Genomic DNA, 25,806 nt, shown 5'->3' on the forward strand with positions numbered 1-25,806 from the left:
TTGACTTACGGGGAGTTGGGGGAGGTCAGTGCTGAAATGAGGACACAGCATCCAGGCACAGAAAGCACAGCCAAGTGGAAGAAACTGTAGGGCAACAGACGGCAGAGGCTCTGAGGACCAGAAATAACCTTTATTTGGCTCGAGCTCCGATACCACGAGCAGCCTCCAAGAGCTCTGCTCTGAGCACTAAAGATAGTTCCGCATCGCAGTTCACTCTCTACAAGGATGAAAATGGGGAGCGACTTGGACTGTGACCTACAGTTGCTGTCCGCAGATGGATTCTGCGAGGTGAATAGTGTCAGTCCACAGGAGAAGGGGCCGCAGATTTCTCAACTTCTTGGAAAAGCAGCAGAAGCAAAGAGAAAAAAGAACTCTCTAAAGTAGAAAGCATCAACATCGGGATGGGAACTTTTAGAGCTATCCTCATCAAAGAGGACTTACGAACCCAATCACGGGGCAGACGAACCCAGGGATGGCAAATCCTTCAGAACTTTCCATGATGCCAACAGTCCTCTGTGGGACACCTGCCGTGGGTTCACCGCCACTGGATTAGACCGATCCTTTCGCTTCATCGTTGAATAAGCAGAGACCATGGAGAAGTTACTGAAGCTCTCTGTGCCTTAGGCTCGCGTCAGAAGGCGCCACCTCATAGCGCAGAGAAGCAGCATGCAGCAGGCGTTTAGAAGCAGGCTTGACCCAGGTTGTTTTAGGTAACTTTGTGCTGTTACTGTGTGTTTCTTTCTGGGGACTGGGATATTGTTTGCCTCCATGGTTCAATTCTGGCCTTGACTCTTTGTTTCTAGGAAATCAGGAATGGTTCTAGGATCAAAATCACGGGGAGTGACAGTGTGAGTCATCCTTCTGTCTGGAAGGCAGTCAGGTATCTAGTTAACCTGCAGATACATCCAACGTGATTTATAAAGGAAGACACACCCACCTCTGATTTCTTGGTGTGGTGGCGGGGCTGTGGATTCACCTGATAGCTCACAAACTGAGTTCTGTAGAGCGCCAGCGTTTGTTCCTCCCGGGAGGACCCAGCCCCCATTCCAACCGCAGCAGCTCCACCTGCATCTGTTTTATGCGTTATGGCCCCTGTAGGAATAAAACACCTGTGGATGGAAATGGGGCGGGACTACTGGCCTTCAACTCAAACAGTAATCAACTTCTTCTGAAGAAGACTCTCAGGCTCCTGTCTTTGTAATTAAGGGTTCTGTTTTCAAATATTACACACTTTCCTTTCATTCACGAACCCAAATGATCATGACTTAGGAAGACAGGGAGGGCGATGAACAAATTAAATGAATTCTTGTGCTGAATGTTAATGTAGTGCCACAAAGGGGACGTGCTTTGCAAATTCAAGGCATAAATAAAGTATTTTATCATTCTCGGGAATTTACACACCACTGTCTCTGAGAAGTACTTTTCTTGAGGCAGATATGTCAATTTGCCCCAACTGACCACACTTGATTTCTCCATTAAGCAAGGTGCTTGGAGCACATATTTTCAGGAGCCCATGAAAATGTTTTAACTTTCCTTTCTGTTAAAATCATAAAAAAATACACACATCAAAAGACTCTCTCTCTCTCTCTCTCTCTCTTTCTCTCTCTCTCTCTCTCTATATATATATATATATATATATTCTATTATTAGAGTATACTATCAGAAAACTGATTATATATTGCAGTACTGGGAATTGAAACAGGGGCATTCTACCACTGAGATACATCCACAACTCTTTTAATTTTGAGAGAGGATCTCAGTAAGTTGCCAAGGCTGGTCTTGAACTTGCAACCTTCGTACCTCAGCTTCCCAAGTAGCTGGGATTATACGCCACCACACCCAACATAAAATACAATTCTTAATATTTGCTCAGGGAGGAATGGGTCCATGAGGCAAGTGTGCCTAGAGCTTTCTAATGTCATAATACAGTGCTCAGGCCTGCAACTCACAGCAGGGAAAGGTCATCAGGTGGACCGGATAGATGGCAGACCCTAAGCCCAGCATGGGCTTTATTCTGTGCCAAATCCCTACAATACGTTGTCAGCTTGATCCTACCAGCAGGCTTCCCTGTCTATCCTGATGAATTCCTAAACTAAGCATGTCAGAGCTTTTCTCCTCAGTCCACGGTGTCAGATCCACGGGACGGCCTCACCTGGGAAGGCGGTGGACGTGCACACTGTCGCGCTCCACTGCAGAGCTGCAGAACGGCCTGTTTCCGTGAGATCTCTGGGGACTTCCACACACCCACGTGTGCACTGCCGGGAGGAAGGAGCCGAGAGCTGCAGAGGAAAGGCAGACCCGGGAGCAAGGTAATGCTTGGGGATAACTTGAGTTTCCTTAAGAGGAAGAGAGAGGAAGAGGAAATATGAAGGCCAGGGGAGCCAGCAAGGACTCAGAGAGAGGGCGAGGGATCTTTTTCTGAAAGCGTTTCCCTCCATAGTGCTTCCCTGTGAGACCTGGGGAAAGATTCTTCTGTTTTCCCACCTGTGTTCCAAGTCTGAACACCTGGCTGTCTGGCCTAATGATGCTGGAGAGACTGACGGGAAAACAGGGTAGAGTCAAAGCTACCAGCATCGCGTTCTCCTCCTTTATCGAAACCCAGGGTGAGGGGGCTGCATCCCACCCAGGCCGTGCACAGAGCTCCAGGGAGTGGCCAGCAGCGAAGCGACCGGGGCACATGGTAGAGCCATACTCACTGCCGACGATCAGGAGACACCGAGGAGCAGCTTCCAATACACCGTCTTCCTCGGGGTATGAGACCAAACACCTCCTTTCTCCCCGCGTCCTGTGTAAAAGGAAAACAGAAGCTGGTACAGTAATACAATTGAGTTTGCAAACAAAAATGTTGGCAGAATTTTGCGTCCATTCGCAAGCTGCACATTGGGTGACAAACCACGGCCATGTTCCCCACATGTTGTTTTCCCCCAAAATCATAAAACAAACTCACTTTGTGAACTGAGGTACCACTGTACTCTTGTTACACTAAGTTTTCTTCCTAAAGAGATGGTTTCATTGCTTTAGAATGTTTGAAATTCCCCTACAGTGAAGAAACTCCTAAATGCCTCACAACTGTAACATTCCCCGTTTCAGCACTGAGCCTCCCTGTCTGGGGGGATTCGGGTGAAGCTATCACAGCTGCCATCTCTCTAGCTTCTACCCAGTTTCAGAAATGTGCACAAGGAAGCTGCAGCTTCCTCAGAAAGCCTGTGTGTATTAGCCGTCTGCTAAGAGAAATTTTTCTTCCTTTACTGTTGTGGTTGGGGCTTATTGCAAGCTGAGCACTATAATACAGGACACAGATTTTACAAGATTATTTTTAATAGTCACTGAAAGAATAACATACAAAGAGAGTGCAGGAAATCTGTCCACACACTAAAGACCAGAGAGTCCAGCTGAGGGCCTGGATCCCACAACAATGTCCTGCATGAGTCCCACTGAATACCCAGAGCTCATAACAATTGCCTCCCATGAATCCAACTGGAGGCCCAGAGCTCATGACAACGTCTCATGCAGACCTGTTTCATGGATCTGCTGGGAAGGCCCAAAGGTCAGTGGTGGAATCTAGAAAGTCTGTGCCAGCAGGATGAAGGATCTGTGCCAGCAGGCTGAGGGATCTGCACTGGAGCCAGGAAGCAATGCTCAAATTAAGAACCAGAGCTCCCCCGAAAAGTACCCCAGCCATCCTCAGCAACAGACAGGTTCTGAGCTCTGCCAATGATCAGAACAGCTGAGTTCCCATCAGGAAAACCAACACAACAATCTTCTCCGGGAGACTGAGTAGTGTACCATCTTTCCCTCCAGAGCCAGGAAGCGATGCTCAGATTGAGGACCAGAGTTCCCCCAAAGTGAACTGAAGCCATCTTCAATGACAAGGTCATGAGCTCCCTTGGAAGCTGAAAACAGCCAAGTTCATCAGGAAAGCCAGCATGACGAGCTCCTCCAAGAAAACCAACAGCTCCTTACAGCTTCTCTCAGCTACTAACAGGCTCCTAACAGCTTCTACCAGCTCCCCACAGCCTACTTCTTCTTCTCCAGTTCTGCCTCTTATGCTGCTGGCAACAGTCCCCAGGTGGGCCTCCCACACCCAGCACCATGCTTACTCAGTTCAGCTGGGGGTTATAAGTTGACCATCAGTTGTCAGTCCACCACACTTACTATGGTTAGCAATGAACAACTCATTTTGTCATTCCTTTGGGGAAGATGGAACCCAGGGACTTTACACAGAGCTACACATCCCCTCTTTTATTTTGAGACAAGTTGTCTCTGAGTCACTAACTTGCTCAGACGGGACTCAAACTTGTGCTTCTCTTGTCTCAGCCTCCCAGAGTTCTGGGAATATAGGGAGACACCACCACACCCAGACTGTCATTCTGTTTTTTAATATTATGTAATTGTTACAACATCTTTGGTACCCTGAACTGGTGTCCAAATAGATCAAATAACTCACCTGGGGTTAGACTCTGTTCTGGATCTGCATGAACAAAACGTTTCCAACCAGTTGCAGGTAGAGAAGTATGGTTAGCTAATAGATGAACTACATGAAATTAGAGGCCCAGGGAGTGCCGGGCATCCTCTACTGATATGCGCAATAGGCAGGAGAAGACAGAAGATAAGCAGAACCCTGGTTTCCACCATGCGTGGAGTGAGACCAAAACGGGGATCACCGTGGTGGGATAGTGGTGGGGCAGAAGGCTGAGATGACAAAGAAGCTCCTAGGGGCAATTCACTTCTAAGCCCTGTGGCGTGGCATATTTCAAAATCTTGTTATGAGATCCTATTTTAAAAAAACACACAGAGAAAAACAAAACGTTTGCATAAAATGAGAAATTGTTACCAAGAAAAAGACCTAAATAAGCCTTCTAGCCCCAGTTTCTCTTTGTTGACCTAAAATCACTAATTTTGGAGGTCTCGAAAGCTACACAATACATCATTAATTTCCTACTACCTTTGCTGTAGATAGCACCTCTGACATGTGGGTTCTGGTAGCGTTGCCTAGTGACTCCCCAGGAACGGGAAAGCTGCTTTTGCTGAGAACACTGACTCTTCACTTGGGTCTTCAGAGATCTCATTGATGACTACAATGGGTTAAGAGGCTTGGTGTTTCTGTCCTCATACTGTGTCTGTCCTCTTTGCTGACTTAACCTTTGAATCAGATTCCACTCAGCTCTGCTCAGTGACGTGTTAATCAGGTAAGAAATGTTTTGTCCAAGAGCATGACAAGGTGGATTTGGCCTGTTGCCTGCTGAGGCTGGTGTGTGTTTCCTTTCCCACACCCTTGTGCTTTTTCAGTAACCCAAGTGCTGAAAGTCCTTGGACCCCATCAGAAGACCAGAACGTTTATGCAAGATGATGACCCCAGTTATAAGAGTAACTCACTAATTCCTGAGCAAAGTTGCCCACTGGTTAGACCACCAGCTACAAGGCTGGGGTGTTTTGCACGGGATGATGGTACCAGATACAAGAAAATTCAACAGCCTCTAGGACAACTTCACAGTGACCACCCAGGGATCCAAGTCTGTCACAAGAAGATCTTTTGAAACCATGCCTTGGCCAATGAAAATTACCAGACTTTAGCCCATTCCAGCAAATCAATAAAAACCTTTTGCTGTCATAGTTCTGTGATCAGCAGCCTGGTCGCTCTCTCAACCAACTGTTCTCTCCCTTCAGCCAAAGCCCAATTTGGGCGAAGCTCCTTGCCCCAAACAGGCTTTGTCTGTGCACTGCTGTATATGCTTACAGTGTCTGTCCCACTCCCATCTGCACCATCTCTGGGTCAAAAAGATCCTACTGGGGGCTGGGGATTTAGCTCAGCGGCACAGCGCCTGCCTGGCAAGCGCAAGGTTGTAAGTTCGATTCCCGGTACTGGAAAAAAAACAAAAAACAACAAAAAAAAAAACCCCAAAAGATCCCACTGTCCAGTAGCACACTGTCTACTGCCCCTGCTCCATCTTCTCAGCATGGCAGCTACCTCTCAAAGAGGGGATCAAGGGGGGTGGGGAATGGGGGGATGGAGAGAAGAGGTAGAAATACTTTTCCAAAGTATGTGATACGGTCTCAATATTTATATCTCCCTGTCAAATTTATATTTTGTGATCCTATCCCCAAAGGTGGGGATACTTAGGGTATGGGGCCTTTAGGAAGCGATCAGATTGTGAAATTAGAACCCTTACTAATAGGACTGGTACTAATAGGACGCTCTTATGCGGACAGCTAGCTGCCTCTAGCTTACTGAGGTGTGGACACAGCCTGCAGGCACTATGGGCACGAGGAACTCTCCATCTATGAACACAGAAGCCCTTGCCAAGCATCTGAGTCTGCCTGTGCTTTGATCCTGGACTTAGCCTCTGAAACTGTGAGAAATTTCTGTTTTCATAAGCTGCTCAGCCTTTGGTATTTCGTTACGGCAATTCAAACAGACAAGTACACTGTTCCTTTCTGATATTAGAACTGAATCTACCCCTAGAAATAGGAGAAAGAATAAGGGCTCCCAAAAATACATGTTCTACCCTACCAGCTTTGGAAGTTGAGAGGGAAGAGAAGATATAAATATTTAGAACAATTGAAAAAAATTATAAGCACAAAAACGTAGTGTGAGAGAGTTACATTGGAATTAATAAAGTGAGAAAGAATTTTATAGGGAAGCTAGCATTTGAGATGACCCCAGAAAAAACGAATCGAGTTCATCAAATACCATCAGTATTTATCAAGTACAGTGTCAGGTCATTGGTCCTGGGCTATTATAAAGGAAGATCACTAACTCACCATCTCCAGCTTCAAAGTCTGAGCCATCTGGTTCTCAGCTAGCTTCACATTAGATTCATTTGAGCAGCTTTCTTCGCACACCCGTAATCCTTGCTTAACTGGCCTGGGGTGGGTCCTGGGCATCAGGAATCCTTAGACTCTCAGGTGTCAGCAAAGAGCTCTTACAAGGGGACTATAAAAGATATATATAACCTGAACGTCACTGAATAATTAGATTGTTAAAAATTCAAAAACAGGAAGATTTCTCCATGACTTTAAGACAACTCCTTTTAGTGTTTTGACTAAAAATAGGAATAGCAAAAGTTTCTAGAAAGCTAGAGATGTTTGAGGTTTTAAATCTTGTTCCACGTGGCAGTTACGCAGGGTATGTACAGGACATCTCAGAGATGAATTCAGCTGTGAGCCGCCAATAGCCAACACAATCAGCAGCTGGGGGAACTGTGTTCTTCGTCCTGGAAGGGCCGTCTGAGCAGAGCGCCCCAGCGTCTACTGTACCCAGAGACTCCAAAGAAAAACTCAGGGCTGAGACTTATTGATCTAGGTCAGTGATTCTCCAAGGACGATTCCTGACCGGCATCCTGATCAGCAGCATCTTGACATGAGAACTTGCTAGAAATGCAGATTATTGGTGCGTAATGAACCCAAGCCCTTGGGGAGAGAGATGTGTAGTCTGTATTTTAAGCCTGCCTAAGATTGCTCCAGAGGTTCTAATATGAACTAAAATTTAAAAATAACTGGTCTAAATGGGTTTCATTTGAACTTGAGAAGGATTTAGGGAGAGTGTAAGGAAACTTAACAATACTGTATCACAAAGCACGTCAAGTATAACACGACTGGGAGAAATTGCACAAATGCAGTTGGGCGAAAAGTGAAGAAGAAACTGACTCAGTAGATGGAACTAGTTACGAGAGGAGCTTATAAGTTCCCCCCTCGTCATCCGATAGGTCATTAGGGAGAGTGTAGGTTCTTACAGCTTGGCAGAGGAACAAGGTGAACCGGGGGAAAGAGAAGCTCCGTGAGGGGACAATTCCAACAGGAGACAACTGAAATAACCCATGCATAAAGTAAGGAAGACAAAAAATAGTCATTCACAATAAAAACAGGAAGGAAAAAATGACTCTGAGGGACTCCGCCATGGTTGCCAACAGAACTTGCCTCTCCAATGAGAAAGCAAAGATCACTAAAAGGCTTTGAAATTCACATCACTAGTGTGGCAGAAAACACCCGCACCCCCAGCCGGTCTGTGAGGTGCCCGGGTAACACAGTTCCTGGTACTTCCGTCTCCTAGCAACGGGCGGTCACTGTGATGCACATTGTAAGAGCCAGTCAGAGACAATCAACGACTCTACCTCTGTACTTCCTGCTTACTTATCTCATACAAGCCCCAGAGAGCAGAGCTCAGCGCCTGATATTCTGGGAATGGCCCCGATGAGAGCCCGTCGAGGTAAATAAATCTGCCTCCAAATCCTGGCTGTCGTTTTTGTGTTTCTGCTTGCTGTTGCACGAGGACAATAGCCTCCACTAACACAAATGAGGAACCTGAGGAGAAAACTGAGACCACAATGAGAAAATAACAGGAATTTTGTTTTCTGTTCTGGAAAGCAAGCCTGGGTCATCCGGGTAGATTCTCTTATGAACAGCTAGAAACGTGGGGCAGGCTCAATTTATTCCTAAGTGAAAATTTGAGAGACAGCGTGGAGGTTTCAGCTAGAACCTTGAAGAAAGACAAGTGAGCAGCTGGACTGGGGGGACGTTCAGGGCCAGCTGTGGGGTTGGTGACGGCTTCACCCGCGACTCAAACTAAATGTCTTCTCTGAGGCTGCTTCTTCAGTGCAGATGCCTCCTTCCCCGCACCCCACACACTGTTTAGGAAAGCTATCCTGAGCGAAGTTTAAAAAAGAATTTCCCTTTCACAAGTAATTCTATTTGTTTAGATATTAGAAAAAAAATGCAGGGGCTGGGGATTTAGCTCAGCGGCAAAAGCGCCTGCCTGGCAAGCGCAAGGTCGTGAGTTTGGTTCCCGGTACTGGAGAAAAACCAAAAAAAAAAAAAAAAAAAAAAAATGCAGAATCTCCACCATCCTAGAGTGGTTTATGAAATGTTATGAGAATAAGCTGAACCTGTCTCTCAAGCTTCTTTGGCTAAAGAATCGTTTATTTTTGGAGCACTGAGGTCTCCTGAAACAAATGTTTTGCTGAATAATTTGAGAAGTTTTGGTCAAGATGAGGGTGCTAAGCCTACAGCATTAGAATGTCTGGAGTGCTTCAAAAGCTAGGTGGGTGCCTGCAACCCATCCCAAACCTGAAGATTCTGTGTTTGACCAGCAACCAAACACCCATGCAAGCACACATGCACACAGGCATGCATACTCAATTCTGAATTATCAGGTCTGGAAATAGCTGGTCTAGATAATTTCTAAGGCTTTTTATAAGAAAGAACAAAGTGGGAAGGAGTATTTGGAAGAAAGTTGTCAGAAATGTGTTTGGAGCCAGGCACGGTGGTACATGCCTGTAATCCCAGCACATGGGAAGCACACGGGAAGCAGAGGCAGGATGATTGCTGCAACTTCAAGGCCAACCTAAACTACAGTGAGACGCTGTCTCAAAAAAAAAAAAACAAATAACAAAAAAAGTGTTTGGTAGAAATTAAGTAAAAAGGGGCGTAAGAAAGTATCACTGAATATTCACGTGGACCACGAGTCTCTTGTGTGTTTTGTTCCATGTAGACGGAAGTCTGCTCACTTCCCGGTGCATAACGCTCCTCCATAGCTGTCCATCGTCCCGCAGGCAGCTCTGTGGGAAAGTGGCCTAGTGGACTTGCCGTTACTGCGGTGCCATCCAGAACCTGACGCATTTCCCTCTGCTCTTCCTTCCTCTTCTCCATCCCTTGGCTGATTTATTTTGCTCATCACTCCCCAGCTTACATATCATTCCCCAGACAGCCCTTCCGCCCTCAGTTGTTTCCCCTAGCTATCCTTATTTCCTTATTTATGTCCTCTCCAGCATTTTTAGAGCAAACCTAAGGCCTCATAAATGCTGAACATGTTTCACCACATGAGTTACATCCCCAGCGCCAAAGCAAACCCTTTTAAAGATAAACTGGAAAATACAGCCAGGAATCGCTCTCTCAGACACTTCAGCAACAATTGGTTTCAGTCATCGTCTTGCTTCCAGCCTTCATTCTGCATCTTAATTTGGACCCAGCACCTCTCTCCTGCTTTGGACATGGATTTCCAAGTTTGTAAGATGTGTGTCAAGCTAGGGTTAAAGATCTCTGGGGCTGCTAGCACTTCTGCCGGCCCTGGCGCAAGGCTCGCTCTAACCGCAGGATATATATCCCCGCAGTTTCGCTCACTCGGGCTGGTAAACGCAGCTTCCCTTTCCTGCGAGCCACAGAGTGGAGAACACCGTCTTCCTCTTTCTGCTCGCTCTTCGTTCCCCTCTACTTCCCCAGAGTCCCACACAGGCTCCCTCCACCTCCAGCCCAGCCGAAGAAAACCTCAGAAGGCCCTTCACATCTCCCAGACACCTGGGACACCCGTGAAAACAATTCTGCACTTGCAATTTAAAAATACGTTTGTAAATCCTGATTACAGAGATTCTTGGCTTCCTCAACACTCCCTGTTTACCTTGCATATGTGCTTAATTAGCACAGCAAAGTACAGAATAAATGTCATGAGATGGAGCCTCTTGGTGACTTGAAAACAACAACTTCTTGCTCCCTTATTGGACCTGCCACAGCTGCTTGCTTGATTTGCACAGAAATTTGAGTTATGATAAACTTCCTGAATCATTTCAGGCTCAGCACTGTTTGGGTCCGCAGATTCTGTACCCATTTGCAAGATACAACACCTCAGTATGCCTTGATTCGCAGTGTTTAATGTAGCAGCACTGTGGGTTTCTTACCTTTTTAATACATTGTCTTTCTTATTTTTTACTAAAATTAGCAAAAATAAATTTAGTATTTTGCATACACAAAAGATTGGAACAGTGCAGAAGTTACACATCTTAAGTTATATCAGATGGCAAGCACTTTTTTTCTCCTTCTCTTTTCACCCTCGTTATCACTTCTACAAGAGAAGCAAAACTGAAACCCAAAATTCTCTTAACCACTAGGAAAGAAATGGTGATGGGGAAGAGAAAACTAAACTCAACTGAAATTTGCCTTGCAATTGGTTACACTGGATTTGATCAGGAAGCTCATCATCCTGTGAATTATATTAGCAGAATTATACCAGGAAACAAAAGAATTGCTAGATTTATATTTGGAAAAATAGCCCTTAAACTCAACAATAAGAACATAAACAACACAATTTAAAAATGAGTAAAAGACCTTCAAAAGCACATCACCAAAGAGAATAAACAGATGGCAAATAAGCATATGAAAAGATGTTCCTATCATATATCACCAGGGAAATGCAAATTAAAACAACAGTGAGATTCTATTGCATATCTGTTAGAATAACCAAAGTCTAGAACAGTGACAACATGAAATGCTGGTAGGGGTGTAGAGCAACAGGAACTCCCTTCCTTACCTCTCATTCCTTGTTGATGGGACTGCAAATGTCACAGCCCCTTTGGATGACAGTTGGCCAACTTCTTACGAAACTAAACATATTCTTACCATATGATCCAACATTTATAGACCCTGGTACAGAATTTACCCAAAGGAGTCCAAAATGTATGTCCACACCAAGACCTGATGTTGATGCCTGCAGCAGTTTTATTCATAATTGCCAAAACTGGGAAGTGACTAAACTATCACAAATAGATAAATACACTGTGGTACATCTAGACAACAGAGTATTATTCAGTACTTAAGGTATCAAGCCATGAAAAGACACAGAAGAAACTTAGGCACATTTTACTAAGGTAAAGAAGCCAACCTGAAAGGGCTACATGCTATATGATTTCAGCTATACGTCATTTCTAGAAACTGTGGATCAGTGGCCAAGAGTTGAAGGAAGGAAGAGATAAATAGGTAAAGGATTTGGGGATAATAAAACTATTTTTTATTTTACTATAATGATAGATACATGTCATTATGCATTTGTCCAAAGCCATAGAAAATACAATGCCAAAAGTGAACCCTAATGTGAACTATGGACACTAGGTGATAATGATGCATCAGAATATGCTTAACAATTTTAACAACTGTAACCCTCTGGTGGAGTTATGATAATGGGGTAGATTATTTATGTGTGGGAGCAGAAGACACAAAGGAAATTTCTGTACCTGGCAATCAATTTTCCTGTGAACCTAAAAGTGCTGTAAAATATAGTTTGCTTTTAAAAAATATCCTTCTGTGTTTTAAAAAGGGACTACATAATTGTTACTCAAGATGAAAATCACTATCGCATATCAATGAAAGGAAACATTTATATATTTTCAGTTAGGTTCTAATAAATAGAACAAAGCTGATTTGAAGAAGCGCAGAATCTAATCATCTCCATAGAAGATGCTAGCCTTCAAAAGCACCAGAGATACTTACAGATTTCCAACCATCAGTGACACAATATGGCATAGGATGGTGGTTTTCAACTTTTTCAAGTATGAAGACATTTTCAACAGCAACACATTTTGAGAATGTCACTTTATCATTGGTGTCATTTACTGGTAAGTCTGTTGAAAAAATGCATCATATTTGTCCTGATGAAGGCATCTAAAAGTGAACTTAGAGGCTCTATAGACTGAGATCTTTGCCCAGCAGAGATCAAGAATACTAACTCTACCAATCTGTCCCCAGAAACTGGAGGCATAGAAAGAAGAAAGCCAGCGTGCATCTAAAGGGAGCAAAATGCTCGAGTAATTGAACCCTTTCACGGGATTCATAAGAGGAGGCCAGCTGAGTGTCACTTCCTTGCTTCTAACCACCTCCCCTCTGTATCCTTTTTAGGAATTTTTTACTAATTTTTTGCTTTGTCGGACAATTGAAAAATAAAAGTAAGGTTAAATTATTGATTTATAACTTTAGAAGTGATAACAGAAGAAGCAGAAAAACGTTGATCCGCAGGAGTGGCTGGGTGCAGAGTAGAGAGTGATGAGGGGAACACACAGCCTGGAGGAAGAGCTTCCTCGGACGGGTCTGGAAGGATCCAGTGAGCCCTGAAGCCAGTCTGGTCTCCAAGAAGCTCACGTACCCTCACTTGGGTTCCTAGCCTTCTACTAGAACCTAAGCAGTGCCTGTTCTTGATACTTCATGACCCAAGAGCCCTGCATTCCTTAATTTCCCAGCTGCCACGAAATAACTATCTCAGAAACAAAATGCTCCAGGTCAAGTTTGTCTCTATTCTTCATAACTAGAAGTTCACACTAGTGCATACATTAAACTCAGCTTTTCTCATGGTGAATGTTTATCAAACGGGAAAACAACCCAAAGCCCTTTTCTTACTCCTCCTAATTTCTAATATTTACGTATTTAAAGAGAAATGATCTCTTTAGGTGTTAAACAAATATAAAGTAAGGAAGCCTACTTTCTGTTTTAGCTGCTTGTATCGTAAGTGTCCTCTTTCTCACCAGATTATAGTTACCAGCAAAGTCCTTCTATGAGTTTTCCTTGTTAGAATACGACTGCTTAACATTCCAAATATTGGTAGGACACAAAACTCACGTCACTGATGCTTAGAAGTGCTGTGGTTTGAATATGATCTACGTTCTCTAAAACATGTTGAAGTTTTGATTGTCATGTGGCAGGGCTGCAAGGCGAGGCCTTTAAGAGGTGACTGAGTCATGAGGGTTCTATCCCCATAAATGAGTGAGTCCATTCATAGGTTAATGAATTTAAGTTAATGGGTTATTACAGAGCCAGCTCTGTTATTAAGAAATGCAATCTCTGCCTTACCGCGTGTGTCAGCTTTCCCATCACTAGAAAAATATGTCTGATGCCCAGACTTCAAAGGAGAAACAGTCTGACTGGGTCATGGTTGGGGGCTTCAGTCCATGGTTGACTAGAGCCAAGGCAGAAATGGCGCAGTGGAACGGGGGTATGGTGAGGAAAAGTGCACACTTCATGGCGTCCAGGGAACAGAGGAGAGGAGCTGGGGACATGTACACACCTTCCAGGTTACGCGCCAGTGCCCACCTCTTCCAGCCACGCCCACCACCAAGCACATGAGACTTGGGACCACATTTTATATCTGCACCACAACTTTCCACTCCTGGCGCCACTTCTAAGACTCACCAGCTCTTATCCGTCCAGCACTGCTGAGAAGTCCTAATCCAAAGTCTTCTCTGAGATTCAAGGCAAATTCTTAGCTGTGAGCCCCTGCATAAATTTAAAAGACAGTGAAATACTTCTAATATACAGGACGTGATCAAAATATACAGTGAATGTTTTAATTTTTTTTTAAATAATTACTACAGTAAAAGACACATTTCCATTTATTCCCCTCAAAATAATCCCCCTATCTTCAAACACTTATCCTATCATTCTTGCCACTTTTTGAAAGAGTTCTGGAAGTGTTCTTTCATAAGCATCTTTGTGGAGTATAATAAAAGAAAGTATGATGAATATTACAGCTGAGTTCCCTCAGACAGAAAGACAGGCTCACAGAAGCATTACAGCGTGCCCTGATCTACCTTAGTCACTGGGTCTGACGCCATGAGACTTCTGCTTCTTCCCCAAAATGTACCAGGGAAGGTAAGTGTTTTTAACTGATTTAGGAAAACAAGGCAGCAACTAAACAATCAAGAGAAGACTTCCAGAACTGCTCAGAAAATGGCAAGAGCAACGGGATAAATGTACTTGAAATGAAGGAGAGTGTTTTGACGTGGACTAGTGGCAATGCATTTTCACATTTTAAAAAACTTGAACACACATTGTATTTTTTTATCACACCATGTACAATGGCACAAGTTAAATATTCCCATTCCAGAGTAAAAAAAAACAAACCAAAGTTAGGCTGAAAACTGTGAGGGAAAACGTTAAGTCCTGTAGCTCCGTGTCCTGCTCCCAGAGCGAGCTGTGCCCAGGGTGAGCTCCAAAGGGCTCAGGTGGCCCAACCCTGTGACCTCGTTTTGTGCGGCCCGCATGGCCTCCCCACTGAGTAGACTCTCATGGGCCTGCAAATTCTTCAGCAGACATTCCACATTCCTGGCATCTCCAACTTCCTGCACCTTTGGCTTTCCTCTCACAGTTTTGCATATTGCCCTTTCTGAGCCACAGTGTTCGGCCTCCTAAGCCTTCTTCGGAAATCTGGGTGGAGGCCTCCACAACTTCATAGCTCCTGCATTTTGCATTCCTAAAAGCCAGCACCACATGGATGATGCCAAGGTCTGCTACTAGCTGGAGCCGTAGCCTCAGTGACCTCTGAGACCACAGCGGCAATGACCTCTAAGGCCTGAATGACCGAACCTGGGGAAATACTTCCCTAGGCAGCCCTGAAAGAGCAGGGGCTCTCCTCCCAAAGGGAAGTCTTTCAAAGGAGTTTATCCTTTTACAGTGTTGAGCCTGTGAAGGACAAGGTCCGGCCAGTGTCTGAAATGTCTTTGCACCACCTTTTCTATTGTCCTGATCCAGAATAGTTGCCTTCTTTTTAATGCTGATCTTTTCAGTGGCCCAGCTCTCCTCATCCCCAAGTTTGCAGATGCTTACAGATGCTTCCTCTCTGATAAAACTACAAGTTTTTCACGTCTATTTTTTGTTACTTATTCTCACTGTGGATCTGGCTAAATGCAGCCACCAGTACTGATGCCTCAAGCCTAAACATTGGGCTGCCTGGAGATCTCTTCCACCAGATTATTTAGCCAACTACCTTTAAATTGAGCCCCCTTCAAAGTCTTTGTACGTGAGCAAAACATAGGCAAGGTTTGTTTTTTTTTTTTTGTTTTTTTGGTTTTTTTTTTCCATAATGAAACATCCATGGCCTGTAGTCCAGTTTCCAAGAGTCCTTACTCCCATCTGCAACCTCAGGAGTCTGGCCTTTACTGTGTGAATTCCTGTACCGTTCTAGTCCTCTCAGCCCCGCTCAGAACCATCCATCAAGCTCTGCTTACAGCATTCCAGAGCTTCGGTGGGCCACTTTTCCAAACTCCCTCCCACAAGCAAGTTTCAAATGCTTCTGGACCACGTGGTGAGGCACCGGCGCACCAACAACCCAACTACTCGTACCAGTTTCTGTATTAGTCAGATTTCCCACTGCTGGGACAAAATACCTGAAATCCACAACTTAAAGAAGGAAAGGTTTAATGTGGCTCACGGTTTTGGGTTTTAGCCCATGGCTGGCTGCCTCCAAGGCAGAAATGGCACAGCAAAAAGGCGTAGGGAGGAAAATTTGCTCAGTTCATGGCAGCCAGGAGAGAGAGAGAGAGAGAGAGAGGGAGAGAGGGAGAGAGGGAGGGAGATAGAGAGAGAGAGGAGCCAGGGGCAAGAATACACCCTTCCAGGTCACACACCAGTGACCTGCGTCTTCCAACCAGGCCCCACCTCTAAACACATGAGACTTTGGGGAGACATTTGGATCTAGAGCATAACATCATGTGACTTCTTCTTCTGTGCTATGATGTAGCAGGAGAGCTTTTACCAGATGCCAGACAGACGTTGGTACCATGGCCAAATGTTTAAGAACCAGTTAAGTCATTCCACTATACTGCAGGTGTCTTTTTAAAGTTTGTTGTCTTAGTTTAGACAAGTGTTTTATTTGTACTTGCACAAACTCAAGTAACGAGACTGTCTCCTTGCTGAAAGAAAATCTGACATACTTTAATCTGGCCTATCATCCATTGATCATCGGGCTTACAAAGAAGCAAACGCAGGCTAGGTGGCAGGACTGAAAGAACGAGGAAAGGGTGGTAGGAGAGGCGTGGACCTGTGAGGACATAAGGGCAGATGTAAATGAGAAGGAACGCGGGGAGCTGAGCAAACGTGTGAAACGGCCGCGACGGGGCGACAGGCAGAGGTAGAAGCGATGGCAGAATGGAAGGCATGATCCTGGCCAAGAGGCGTTCACATTTAACCCGAATTGGAAATGAAACAGTTCTGTGCTACAAACACAAGTATTTCACCATCAATCTGGGCCCCGTATAGCCTTAGAAATCATGCTTAGGAATTGTGTCTATCCAAAAGCTGTAGGAATGAAACTGCTAAAATTAAAGTATGCTGGGAAGAGGGACGCTGTTAAATCTGTATCTAGAAAAGCACAGCATTTTAGAAAACTAAAATAAAAACCTTCTGAATAGACTCACAGTGGTAAAATAGTCACACCTATGAAAACAAAACAGGACGGTCCTTCCAGCTCCAGGACACATAGTGGATTGGAAGTTTCAGGGAAAGGTGCCGAACGCACATGTCTGACTGTGCTCCCCGGAAAACCCACTTGAAAGATTTTTTAGAAATCAATTAAAAATGGGGAAAAAAAAGAAAAGAGATGGATATCAAAAAATTGGGGGCTCATTTAAGTAAATCAAAACAACCCTGGGATTCTCCCTTACTCCCGCAAGAAGCCCATTTTCAAGAACTTGAAAAACATCAAATGGGGGCAGGTCATGGGGTAAAGGAATGCTAATGTATCATGGGTGGGAGTGTAAACTAGTAAAACCACTATGGAAATCAGTATGGAGATTTCTCAAAAAAAAAAACCAACAAAAAAACAACTAGAATTAGCAATTGCATTTAACCCAGCTATGCCTCTCCTGGGTATCTTCCCAAAATAGCTAAAGTCATCCTACCACAGCAATACAGGCATACCCACGTTTACGGCAGTACAACTCACAATAGCTAAATCACGGAAGTAACTTATATGCTCATCATCAGATGAAGAGATAAGGAAAACGTGGATTGTACATGATGGAGTTCTATTGTGCCATAAAGAAGGATACATATCAGTCATTTGTAGGAAAATAGTTGGATCTTGAGATCATAATTCTAAGTGAAGTAAATCAGTTACAAAAGGTGAAATATTGCATGGTCTCTTTAATACATGAGACCCAAAATATAAATGATTTGTAGAACAAAATAAGAACCAGATTGTAAAACATGAAGGTAGACTCTGTGGAGGTGGGAAGGTGATCCGGGGAAGGACAGAGAGAGAAATGGCCCATGAGCATAAAAATGATTAAGATGCATGCCGGGCGTGGTGGTGCACGCTTATAATCCCAACTTAGGAGGCTGAGGCAGGTGGACCGCTGTGAGTTCAAAGCCGGCCTGGGCTATGTATGAGTCAAGGCCAGCCTGAATTACAGATCAATACCCTCCCTCAAGAAAAAATAAAAATAAAAATAAGACAGGCGTGGTGGTGCAAGCCTATACAGCACTCAAGAGGCTGAGGCAGGAAAACTGTTCAGAGTTTGAGGCCAGCCTGGGCTACAAAGTGAGCTCAAGGCCAGCCTGAACTACATAGCAAGACCCTGTCTTAAAAAAAAAAAAAAAAGACAAAAGAAGAAAATAAAAATAAAAAAAATAAAATAAAAATGATTAAGATACAAAAGATATATGCATTAAATACTCCAGCAGAATCTAATGCAAACATGCACTAATTTTAAAATAAGTGTTGGGGCAAGAAAGACAATGGGGGATGGTAGCTGATGTGGGGAGCTCCAAAAGTCAAATCCTACATCAGAGGTGGTGAAAGCCAAACCCAGCCGATTTGATCTGTAATTCTGTAATTCTTGATCTGTAATTCAGGCTGGCCTTGACTCATACATAGCCCAGGCTGGCTTTGAACTCACAGCGATCCACCAAACCACAGACTCCTCCAGGGCCGTGACGGCAGCATCAGGATCCTCTGGACATGGAGGTAAAATAGAGCCCCAGAACAGGGGCACAAGATGAAGGCCGTGTGGGAGCCAACAGCCTTAGATCCTCTCCCCACTGCGTGCCGCACAGACAGCCCCTGCCCCCCGCTGTCAGAAGTCTGAACGTTCCTTCTCGGAAGAGAGTTCAGCGGGGTGACTGGGGACTGATGGTCAGTCACCAAGCGTAGATGAAAGCGGAAGTGTTATTCTCAGACAGGAGAGAAAGGAATTTCTGGATACTGACTGTGGGGACAACCAGCTCTCTTCCTCCGCTTAGCTTCTAAAATACTACTGGCTAGGCCCCTCTATTTACGGACCAAGGCCAGGTCTGCTATGGGGAGTCCTAGCAAACTGAGATGAGAATCAGAAAGTGGCCCAGTCAGGTCACCCTAAAGTATAACTCAACTATTAAGTCAAATATCTATAAGCATGAACGTGTGCCTTGTTCTGAAGGGAGACATGATCTTCTAAGGGTATTTTCTATACAAGCTTCCTTTTAAGAGGTACGCTGTAGCAAAGGGGAAGCAACCACATTGCTAGATACACAGAAATATGAAAGACCTGTAAGAATTTTAAAATAAATAAATAAATAGAATTATCTCCACAACCTATGCGCTCAGATAACTCTGTACAGTTCCTTCATTGCACTTACAATAGTTGTAATCACAGTTTGGTTATGTTTACCATTCGTCTCTCCTCTAAATAATTGTCCCCTTGGAGGCAGGGACCATGTGTGTTCTGTTCACTGTTACAAATCCAATGGCTAGCAAAGTGCAAATACGTAAGAGAAGCACAATACTTTTTTTTAAAAATTGTTATTAATTATTAAACTTGAGCACATTAGAGACACAAGTTCCTGATATAACAAAGCAAAATATATCTTAACATGTCTTCATAGTTATCCGGTACCTGTTATTTTACAAAGCACCTTTTACACGATATTTCATGAAAATGGCACAATAAATCTTTGAATTAGATGAAGAGGTTGAGAGACATGTCCAAGACCTCGGGAGCTTGTCCTTGGGTATTCATTGTTCTTTCGTCTTTATTAAGTCTTTTTATCTAAGAGAAATTCAAAGTAGACAAGGTCAAAAGTAGAACTAAGGGGAATATTTTTAATATTTAATTTAAGTGAAAAGTTGAACATTAGTGGAAGTATTTTTCTTCAGTATACTTATCACAGTGAGTATCAATGACTAGAACTCAATTTCCAACATTCTGTGAAATAGCAATACTTTAAAGTATGCAACATTTACAGATCATTTCATTCTCACAAAACACAAATGAGGTGGTATCATTGTTTCACTTTTAACAGATGATGAAATTGAGGTTTGGAGTCATTTAACTAATGGGCAGAAATCACACAGCTAACTCTCCCATGAGTTAAAATATAGGTGTGTTAGACTGAAAGTACGCATTCTTATACAATAAATTGCTCCCTTAAAATGTAGATTCCTCTTCCTCAGTACCATTGAAAACAGTGCACTTTTTATTACTGCATGTTGCAGTAACAATGATTACATTCCTTGCGGGAGTCGGTACATGCACATAACACATCTGAACTTTTCTTCATCCCCTTCTCCTCCCTCTACCTCTTGGTCCCCCGCCCTTTTGCAAAAAATCTACCTTCCCATTTTGTTTCTATCTTTCATTTTGCTCTTTAATTTATTTATACTTTGAGTTTCTCATAGAAGGGAAACCATGCAATATTTAAATTTGTGTGTTTGATTTATTTTACTTAACATTATGGTCTCAAGATCCAGCCATTTTCCTACAAATGATTCAATCTATCTAATATATTATGCTATACATTAAAATCTTACTTTGTCTTTTTTTTTTTTTCTGGTACCAGGAATCGAACTCACGACCTTGCACTTGCCAGGCAACTGCTGTGCCACTGAGCTAAATCCCCAGCCCCTTACTTTGTCTTAATATGTCAAATAGTGTGAAACCAAGAAATTGTTTCCTAAAACAAGCCACCTCACCTAAGAAGTGATTGGCATATAAAGTTATAGAAACTATTACATGCACATTTGCTCTCAGAATTTGGATTTTCTTTGCAGTATACTAGCTGTCCTATGTACTAGGAATTAGATTGAAACAAATATTAATATTTCAACTTTGCAATCTGCCTTAAATCAATACTTTAGTAATGACATAGTATAGATTAGCACATTCAGACAAGTAGAATTTTAGAAAATTTATTTCCTCCTTTCATACATTATTTCAATGTTTTACATCTAATTTCATGTACAGAAAACTTTTTTTTGTGCCGTTTATTTTGCACTTATTATGTATTGCTTTGTAGGGTAATCTCTTTAGATAGTGTCTGCATTTCTTTTTTTTTTCCCCCGGTACCAGGAATTGAACTCACGACCTCATGCTTGCCAGGCGGGCGCTGTGCCGCTGAGCTAAACCCCCAGCCCTCTCTAGATATTGAATTTCACACCCAGGATGTAGTTTCCTTCAGGACAAGGATCCTGTCCTATGGCTTACAGCTCTCCTTCCTCAGCCTCTCCTTGCATTGTGAAGCCTCAGTGCGTTCTGTTCTTCTCTCCAGTTAAAGTTACCTGCAGAATTAGCACTAGCTAACCACCCTGCTGCCAGAGGTAATCTAACTGAGGTATGAGTACATTAAAGTCTGTCAGAAAATGGCATCTGGGGCTCCTCCTCACAGGTGGAGCAATGTGATGAGACCCTCCAGGTTTGGCAGTCCTCCGCTCCGGGTCTGGAGCCCCAGAACGCTCCCATGTGCAGACCCTGCCCTGTACTTTATTGCTGTTCCCGTGCTCCCATCTAATAACTTTTCATAACATGTCCGCGTCTCCCAGGTTTCAGGGGAAAAGGCAAACAAGGTTGAGATTGGCTTTCGCCCTAAGGGGAAATCTGGAGTGTGCATTATAGCTCAGACCCGTCCTGTCCTGAGGCAGCAGGCTGGGTTTTTTTACTCCACACTCTGACAGTTATTGGTTAACAGCTGCCTCAGAGGAGCCAAACTCCCCCGCTCCGTGCCTGCCTGCAAAACAGCCCCAGTGTGAGAACAGTCAGTCCTCCCAAGAATGACGCAGGCAGATGCCGTGACGGGGAGGGGAAGGCATTGAAATGCTGAAAAAGTAAACGTGACACGAGGGTACCTGGTCAAATCCCTCGTTAGACCATGTGCTACATTTCTTTTTTTTGTTTTTCTCCGGTACCAGGAACTGAACTCACGACCTTGCGTTTGCCAGGCAGGCGCTTTTGCCGCTGAGCTAAATCCCCAGCCCCCATGTGCTACATTTCTATCCATCAGAAGCAGTTCGCAGAAGGAAACCTCAGGAAACAGGCACCCTGCCACACAGCCTAGGACAGTGATGTGGATGGCCCAGCACCTATCTGCCACGGATGCAGCTAATGTTACAAGAAAGAAAAGATCAGGTGGTATGAGCCTACCTCTCAGGAGGAGAATCTGAGGAAAGGCATAGGAGCAACCCCGGGACACATCTGAGCTAACAGGGAACTGCAGAGGTGAAGGAAGTCAGTGCCGAAGAGGATGACAGTGTGGCATTTCTGAATGCTCCTGAGGCACCGCGGCATCACCAGAGAATCAAGAGGAAGGAATGTGCAAAGGTACTGCTCCCGTTCTTTGGGCTGAGCCTCAGCTAGAGAAATATAATTTTATCAGATGCTGGTGTGGGCTGGGAAAAGACAAATAACAACCTCCTTTTTCTGCTACACTGCCATTCTGCTATAACTGAGTCCAAACAAAAGTTAACAGTATTATCAGACTTACAGGTAAAAAAAAAATGAACTGACTTTTCACTATCAGCAAATCTTTCCAATTCAAGAGTCTGACTGTTCATTCACCCCCACAATTATATATATTGCCACAGAAGAAGGTTGTTTTTGTTTGTTTGGATGGTTGGTTAGGTTTTTTGTTTTGCTAACAATTCATCTAACATTCTCCATCCATGTTGTTTATAAAGTTACGTCAAAAACCATAATAATTCATATCATAGAAGCATTGCACGTGTCTTAGCGATTTTCCTTGTCACCGGGAGAAAACACGTGACACCCACAGTTTAAAGGAGAAGGGGTTTATCTGAGCTCAGAGTTCTAGTCTACCGTGAGCTGGCTCCACGGCAGAAACAGGACAGCGGAGAGGCTGGCGGGAGGAGAGTGCTCAATCCATGGCTCCAGGAAGAGAAAGAAGGGAGGAGTAAGGCACAGAAATGCTCCCTTCGGAGTTGCACCCCAAGAGACCCACCTCCAGCCAGGCCCTACCTCCCGACAGCACATTCAGCTGCTGAACTCATCCAGTCATCTTCCACACACACGAGAATTTGGGGGACATTTTAGGTTTAAACCATGACAGATAGAGAGAAAGAGGACAAAGAAGCTTCTATATTAAAAAAAGAACCAGCTGCACACCAAGGTCGACCGTGAGATTCAGGTTAGTGGCTACTGGTGGGAAGAAGGAAGGACATGAGATTTTTGAGGGGTAAGCCGTGCTTTTTTATATATCTGATATACTGTGCACCAATTATCTAAATAAGTAAATTGAAATAAATGTACGCTCTGGTGTTTTCTTGCCTCATGTTAAGGATCACCTTGGACTCTTGTACTTTATTTGGGACTGTGTCTGAAGATGTTGAAGGCTTCACCTGACAGAGGGGTTAAGGAGTAAGAACTCAATTAGAGAGATTTTTAAGTGGTGGCTGAATACGAAGTTGTAAAGAGTAATAGGTACTTGAGTGATACTGTGTTTCTAGAAAAGTTGTTTCCTTTCCCATTCTGCAGTTCCGAGCTACATTTTATGGCAATCTCCAACTGGACTGCTAGCCCAATTTTTCATTTCCCACTTAGGTATGTGAAATAATGAATCAATCAGTGTGCATGCCAATAAAGGTTTTGTAGGAGCACTTACGTGTCAGACACTATGCCAGACAGCTAATTAAGACATGGGCCTTGTCCTCCAAAAGCAGATTGTTATTGTACTATGAGGATAACAGCTAACATTTACTGAGACCTTTACTTGTGCTTGTGCTGAGTGCTAAGCACTTGGTCTGCCTGATCTCATTAAATCATCAGAGCATCCCTGTGAGAAAAGTATCATTAATCCCCGTGAGGTATACAAGAAGAAACAGAAGCTTCCAGAGGAAGTTGCCTGAGGTTAATTACAGCTCAACAAAGATCAGAACCAAACACTTAATAATTATAAGATCTGTATGCTTCATCACTGGGTTACACAGCAAAAATCAATGGAAAAGTTTCTGTGGGAATCTAGAAGAAAAACTTTCTAGCTCTAGAGTATTCAATGAAGGTTTCAAAGACAAAGATATAATTGGATACAATTTTAAAGGCCAGGTGGCAAAGAACATTCTAAACAAAGCTGCACTAGAGGTAAGGGAGCGTATCCCGCAGAAGTAGCTTTGTGTGTTTCACTGATGCGTGTTTGGAGCAGTGTCCGAGGTGAGTGTGATGAGGTTAGTAGGAAACAAAGCAGGAGGGTCAGGTATTCAGGAGAGAGAAAGAGAAACTGCTCAGTAATCTCTTGGTAGCTCTGGAATGATGCTTGTCAGGTTTTTCCTGGGGTATCGTTTGTGCATACCTCCTCATAACTGGCAAAGGAAGTGGAGTACAAGTAGGATACACTCACCTACAAATTTAGGCCACTATTTGATTTAGTCAGCAATTACTTATAAACTGCACTAACCCAAACTAAGAAGCTTGACCTAGATGGAATGTAAGGTTACGATTCCATGAAATTAGGTAAGCTCCGACCTTAACAAGTTTAAAACGTAGTCAAAGACAGTGCACCCCCCAAAAAAGAGTGAAAAACAGTCAGGTTTGGCGCACTCAGCTGGAAGAACTAAGTTCACATCACTAACAGGAAGAAAGGCGAGTTTGGAAATTAAATAAGAAAAGGGTAGAAGGTCTCAATACATTTGCATGTGGGAGAAGTATTTAATTTTTTCATTATAAGATAATTATCAAGAACTCTAGTACATTTCTCCTTGTAGTCATATAATGATCATTTCATACTTATACCTATTTTGTGTGGCAGCTTGAAATCTTCTCAGAACACATGTTACATGAATTATATACCTGCTTTTAATTCCATCAAGAGGGTGATATTGGGAGATTATGAAAGGATTATCAGAAATTATACATAATTATTTGTATCTCTATGGGAACCATACATAAAGTATCATCAGGGTGACAATTATACTCTGATTCAAATTGTTGCAAAGTATTACCAAATTAGGGAAACATGACATTTTGCAGAGTAAATAAAAAAGTAACTCGGGGGAAATCTAAAACCAGAAGTAGATGCAGCAGCTAATACGAACCGAATTGATGGGCTGTCAGAGGGATCACTTTCATTAAGATGTATGTAGTGCCTAGATTTTACGGAGGGAAAGACTGTGCAGTGGGAAATACGAACCAGCACCACCACGGGTGAGATGGCTAGATTCCCGCTCCAGCTCGGTCATGTAGAAGCTATGCACGTTGGAGAAATCATCTAGCCTCAATTTGTTCTTTCACAAAATATGTACAGTAGTACCGAGATGCCCAGACTTGTAAACAATAAAGGAGTAAAAATGTTATCGATCTGCGTCCGGTGAGGTCTCTGGCCAGTGTGTGTGGCTTACTGTTATTTTTTCCACAAGGTTTATCTTCAACAGGATACCTGCTTTTTCCTGCTCTCTCCCCAAAAGAACACTTAGTAAAGCACTTAACAATAGTGTCTGCCTCTGAATAGGCGTTGGAACTCTTGAAGGAACTCACACCAGACTTACGTGCAGCTGTCAGATTCATACCTTTGCAACAGCGTCTCCTCTTCCACGGAACAGTCCTAACTCCTTACTAGACTCTAAGGCTTCGCTACTGAAAAGTGTGGACTCTAGACCCAGTAGCTTTGCATCCCTTGGGCACCGGTTAGAAATGCAGGTTCTCCGGCTCCGTCTCCGTCCCAAATCCACTGAACTAGCAGCTTTTCTTTAACAACATTTCCAGCGGATTCCTACCTTCAACTGTCTGTATCTCTGCTTTTTGTAAACTTGAAGCTTCGTCTGTAAATTATGAGATTTAGCAAGAAAAAGAGGTGCCCAATAAAATTTGAAATCGATGAACAATGTTTAGTTGGGCTCCAGTGTTTCGTGAGACACACTAATGCTTCAAAAAATTAACTGATTGCCGGGCGTGGTGGCGCACACCTGAAATCCCAGCACTCGGGAGGCTGAGGCAGGAGGATCCTTGTGAGTTTGAGACCAGCCTGGGCTACAAACTGAGCTCAAGGCCAGCCTGAACTGCATAGCGAAACCCTGTCTCAAAA

General features: G+C 43.6%; 1 long non-coding RNA gene across 9 annotated transcripts; it reads right to left on the reverse strand.

The window, feature by feature from the left end:
• Positions 1-115: 115 nt before the first annotated feature.
• Positions 116-19,549, reverse strand: LOC102013113. Of its 9 annotated transcripts, XR_001234683.1 has the most exons (9): positions 19,401-19,549; positions 13,942-14,025; positions 12,253-12,383; positions 6,763-6,934; positions 4,448-4,774; positions 2,697-2,785; positions 2,153-2,336; positions 938-1,092; positions 116-819 (listed from the first exon to the last, which is right to left on the reverse strand). It is a non-coding gene; the product is annotated as an uncharacterized LOC102013113 (long non-coding RNA). The 9 variants fall into 9 exon arrangements; XR_001234684.1 differs by lacking the exon at positions 4,448-4,774; XR_001234685.1 differs by lacking the exons at positions 4,448-4,774; positions 6,763-6,934.
• Between the last annotated feature and the right edge of the window lie 6,257 nt (positions 19,550-25,806).

The sequence above is a fragment of the Chinchilla lanigera genome, unplaced genomic scaffold (assembly GCF_000276665.1).
Source record: "Chinchilla lanigera isolate Chin_1 unplaced genomic scaffold, ChiLan1.0 scaffold00031, whole genome shotgun sequence".
Classification (NCBI taxonomy): Eukaryota; Metazoa; Chordata; class Mammalia; order Rodentia; family Chinchillidae; genus Chinchilla; species Chinchilla lanigera.